General features: G+C 29.5%; 1 long non-coding RNA gene across 1 annotated transcript; it reads left to right on the top strand.

Annotated features, from left to right (window-relative positions):
• The first annotated feature begins 321 nt into the window (after positions 1–321).
• Positions 322–4,515, top strand: LOC121220948 (uncharacterized). Its single transcript, XR_005918224.1, has 4 exons — positions 322–504; positions 1,492–1,574; positions 2,294–2,361; positions 3,763–4,515. It is a non-coding gene; the product is annotated as an uncharacterized lncRNA (long non-coding RNA).
• Positions 4,516–5,663: the final 1,148 nt, after the last annotated feature.

The following is a 5,663-nucleotide window of genomic DNA, read 5'->3' on the forward strand; positions in this document are numbered from 1 at the left end:
AGTGATAGTAAAGTGATAGAAAAGAAGATTGAATCAGTACCTATTGTATGTGAGTATCCAGATGTGTTTCCTGAAGAATTACCGGGTTTACCACCTATTCGAGAAGTAGAGTTTGGTATTGAGTTAGTACCGGGGACGACTCCAATTTCGATAGCTCCATACCGTATGGCACCGACCGAATTAAAAGAACTAAAAGCACAGTTGCAAGAGTTGACTGATAAAGGTTTTGCACGACCGAGTTTCTCTTCTTGGGGTGCACCAGTTCTATTTGTGAGAAAGAAAGACGGAACAATGAGAATGTGCATTGATTACCGACAGCTCAATAAGGTGACTATAAAGAATAAGTATCTGTTGCCACGGATTGATGATTTGTTCGATCAGTTGAAAGGGGCTACTATAAGAAAATTCCGTTAGTAAAAGTACTATGGCATAAACACGGAGTTGAAGAGGCAACTTGGGAGCTGGAAGGCGCAATGAAAGAACACTATCTGAACATATTCACTGGTAAGATTTTCGGGGACGAAAATTTTTAAAGGGGGGAGAGTTGTAACAGCCCAATTTTGACCCTAATCGGAATAATGGTTTCGGGACCACAAATCCGAGTCTGAAAAATATTTTAATATTATTTTGTGTGTTTATGATGTGTGAATTTAAATGTGTGAAAGTTTCGTGAATTAATTTTGTTGTTTATGTGTTTAATTGACAAAAGTATCAAATTGCATAAAATGTGAAGTTTGATTATTAAGGTGTAAAGTGCTTATTTGATGGTGGCTTTTAAATATGAGGTTCTTAAAGGGCAATTAGCCCATTTTAAAGGATAGTGGACGGCAATGATAGTTAATATGTATAGTTTTTATATATTAAATATAAAAGTGATAATAATAATATAATATTATGTTATTATATCATAAAACATAAAAGAAATAAACTTTTTCTTCATTGTTTGTATCACCGAAAATAGAAAAGAAAAACTAGGTTTGAGAGCTTGAAATATTCGGCCCTTTTGAAAGCTTAATTCAAGGTTAGTTTTTGTTCGGTTTTTGATAATTTTTACGTTTTTGAGATCGTTGCTTTGAATACTTCAAAACCCATGCCTTAATTTTGTGAATTGTTGATGATTTGAGAAATGCCATTGATGAATGCTTGAGCTTGTGATAGTTGATGATGAAATATGAAAGATATGTGAAAGATTAACATGCTTTGTCTTTGAATTTTTGATGAATTTGAGTAATTAGGGTTAAGTTGTAAAAATAAAATTTTTGAGGGACTAAAATGTGAAATAAATGAAATGTGTGGGTTTGTATGGACACTAGGAATATTCGGCTCTTAAGGAGTGTAGTCAAATTTTGTGTATTTTGTCTTTTGAGCAAAAAGGACTAAATTGTGAAAATGTGAAATATTAGGGGTAAAAACGTAATTTTCCCATTTATGTGTTCTTAGACTAAATTGAATGAAAATATGTTTAAATGAGATTTATTTGAATATGTTTAGATCAAGAAACCAAGAAATCGGATTTAGATCGGGGGAAATCAAAGGTAGTTGAGTAGCTGATTTATTAGTTGACGATATCCGAGGTAAGTTATTAAGCATACATATTTGTGTCGTTTTAAATTATCTTAACATCTACTTAATTATGCTGAATTGAATTGATATATATGTAGTGAATTTTTTTTTTTGAAATATGACGAATTGAGTTGTCGACTTCAAACACTAAGTGTGCGAGTATAAAAATATACGATAATGAGATTAGCACTAAGTGTGCGAGTTTAATTGAAATGCACTAAGTGTGCGAGTATAAGGGTAAAGCACTAAGTGTGCGAGTTTGATTATTAAGCACTAAGTGTGCGTACTTATTAAATATTTTCGAAAGATTACTAATATCAAGTATTTGACTTATTGAGAAATTATGAGTAATAAAGTGAGTAATAATTATTTTGGTGGTATTCAAGATTAAGTTTTGTAAGTATTAAACCTAGGTGGTGATTATAATTGGAATCATATTTATTTAAGATGATTCTTTATATTTTATGATAATAAAATGCATAATGTACTTGGCCTTGTACTTAAATTTGAAGAAATGCTTATAGTTGTGTTAATATATTGATTTTTGTTAAATCATAGTATGAAGTGAATAATTATATTATGCTATGGTAAGCTAAAGGTAAGATGATTTAGAAGTATGAATTGGTTAAATATTATTCTAGATGTTAAGTTAAATTGTAGAGTTTATTTGCTTGTAACTTACTAAGCTAAATTAGCTTACAACGTGTTGGATTATTGTTTTGATGTATAGATTTTGGTGATCGCTACGTGTTCGGGGATCGTCAGCTAAGCTCATCACACTATCTGTGTCTTCTTTTGGTATTTTGCTAAATTGTTTTCAAGTATATGGCATGTATAGCATAGTTAAAAATGTTGATTTTGAAACCAATGTGTTTGTGTAATTAAAAGCCATGCGAAAATGGCTTATCTCTTTTTGTTTGAATTTGATTTTGATACATATAGTTAATGGACAATTTGGGGTATATGCTTATGTATCATGTGCATGATTAATTAGATTTAGATAATGTATATATTTGGCTTAGATATAAGTTCAATAATTATTTTCTTTTTAAAGATGTGATGACCTATTGTGTGGTACAGGTTTGATTTAGTGTATGCTTATTAAGCATGTAAATTAGGTACAAAATTAGAGGTTAATAGTGTATAATATGGTGCAAGTTGTCAAGGTCATATGAGCACATAACGGTAGTGAGAAAGTAGGTGCATTTTTGTGTTATAATTTGATGTATAATGCTATCCAATTAAAGCATTTTAAAGCTGCCAAATTTGATGTCCAATTTTGAGTGTATTGATGCTGTCCATTTTAATGTATAATGCTGTTCAATTTTGAGTGTATTGATGCTGTCCATTTTAATGTGTAATGCTGTCCACTTTTGAGTGTATTGATGCTGTCCATTTTAATGTGTAATGTTGTCCAATTTTGAGTGTACTGATGCTGTCCATTTTAATGTATAATGCTGTCCAATTTTGAGTGTATTGATGCTGTCCATTTTAATATATAATGCTGTCCAATTGTGAGTATATTTAAGCTGTCTAATTTAATATATAATGCTGTCCAATTGTGAGTATATTTAAGCTGTCTAATTTGATGTATAATGCTGTCCATTTTGAGCATATTATTGCTGTCTAAATTGTTGAATAATTGCTGTCCAAAACAGAGTTGGTTCTTTATGTCTGTAGTATGTTACATAGTTAATCATTTATTAATGAAATAAATGTATGCAAATAGTAGTTTTAATATTGGCTCGGTATATGATATGTAATGATAAATGTTAATTCTTAAAATGTTTTAAGTATTTGAATGATATAAAATTTTTAATTAGTAAAGCATGATTGATATTTAGTGTGGATTGTTAATGACTTATATTTTTGGCGAATAAATTGTTTTTGATAATTACGTGAAATAAATTGGGATTTTAAATATATATATTTACATATTCAAGACACATATTTATATGCAGCTTGATATTTGGTTCATTTTGTTAAGTGAAATGTTTCAATATTTAGTATCACTCCTTAATCCTAATCCGGTGACGGATATGGGTTAGGGGTGTTACAACAACAATACTAAACTAGTTTTATCAATTATTGTTTATGTTTAGTTTTTAGATATTAAATTTATATTCTACTTATTTATGTGTAATCTAGTTTTATCAATAGTTGTTTATATTTTATTATGGATATAAAATTTGTTCACAGGTGATGAGTATGGTTGACAATTTCAGCTGTGATGAAGTGATGATGAAAGGGAAAAGAAAGAGATTTTACAACATATGGAATGTTTTAATCGATTATTTGTTGTTGCAACTTCTTCCATGCAATTATATTATGAGAAGTATATATTGAAGCAACCATGCATGGATTCAAAGTAGTCAGGTGAAGCATAGATTCGAGATATCTTTGATGGTCATGAATCACGTTTTATGATTAATTTTAGGATGTCTAAAAGTGTATTCACAAGTTTGCTGAGAGTTTTGGAGACAAGATACAACTTGCAAACTTCAAGACACATATATTCTCGTGAAATGTTTGGAATTTTTTTGTACATCTTGGGCATCGGTGCAAAAGTTTCCCAATATCGAGAAAGATTTCAAACGTCTAGAGCAACAACAAGTCGAAACTTTGCAATTGTGCTTGAGAAAGTTTCAATGATGACCATTAATCTAATTGCACTCGAAGATCGTTTTTTAGCTCAATACTCAAACAAATACGTAATGATTCTAGATATATGTCGCATTTTAATGTTAAAACTGAATATTATATTATTATATTTTAATATTTTTGGTCAATTAAAAATATGCATGAGACTAATATGATTATTTGTTCAGGATTGCATATGTGCAATTGATGGTACTCATATTATTGCTATTCTTCCACCAATTGAACAAATCCCCTGTATTGGAAGAAAAGGTGCCCCAACTCAGAATGTTATGGCAGTGTGTGATTTTAATATATGTTTCACCTTTGTTATGGTTGGATGAGAAAGATCTACGCATGACACTAGAATATTTCTTGATGCAATTCAAGATCCAAAATACAAATTTTCATACCCACTAAATGGTAAGATATTTTGTTGACACTATTTTTTTGATAAAATGAGGTTGACTTAGGTTTTGAGAAATGAAATCGAATGTAGGAGTCGCCACCAATCTATTTGATAAGGTGTGATCGGATCACCTTAAAAAGTAGTTGTTTTTAATAAACGATTTGATTTTATTAAAACAACGATTTTCGTCCATGAAATTCAGAGAAACGGATTCGGGAGTCAATTACGTACGAGGAAGGATTAGCACCCTCGCAATGCCCAAAAATTGGTACCTAGTTGATTAGTTAATGTCTTAATGTCGAAAATTGAAGACTTGAAAGAATTTTAAAAAATACAATCATTGTATTAAAATGCTGAAAATTGTCGGGAAAAGGGCATACTTCACGTTAATCGAGAAAAAATAATATACAGTAAGTTAGAACACCATGTCTCGAATTCCCGATACGCGAATAAATGCCAAAAATTACTTATTTAAAAAATATTTAGCTATCTCGGATTTTAATAAAAGAGACTAGACCCAGTAAGTTAGGACTTGATCTGTAACAGCCCAATTTTTAGTAGTGTCAGAATAGTGATTTGAGATCACTAAAATTGATGAAAAAGTTAGAAAAAAATTTATTAATTAATAATTATAAGTTAAGTGTGATTTTAGAAATATTTTTTTAAATCAGTGAATTTTGTGATTTAAAAGAAATTATTAGGTAAATTGGGTCGAAAACGAGGTATCGAGACCTCGATATTATAAACTGAGCCGTAAATATTTTTATAAATATTTACGGAGTGTCAATAGGATAATATTAAAGTTTCGTTAAGAAATTTTAATGTTTCGATAGTTAATTATGAAAAAGGATTAAATTGCAATAGGGATAAAAGTTTAATTATAGATTAAAAAAAGTTAAAGGACCAAATAGGCAATTATGCCTTTTTCTAAAGTTGAGGCGGCATAACAAAAGAAAAATCTAAGATATTTTTAATTTAAAATATATATTATATTATACATGCGTAAGTAATAATTATGTTTTATATTATGTTATTATATTATTATATTATTATA

The sequence above is a fragment of the Gossypium hirsutum genome, chromosome D09 (genome assembly GCF_007990345.1).
Source record: "Gossypium hirsutum isolate 1008001.06 chromosome D09, Gossypium_hirsutum_v2.1, whole genome shotgun sequence".
Classification (NCBI taxonomy): Eukaryota; Viridiplantae; Streptophyta; class Magnoliopsida; order Malvales; family Malvaceae; genus Gossypium; species Gossypium hirsutum.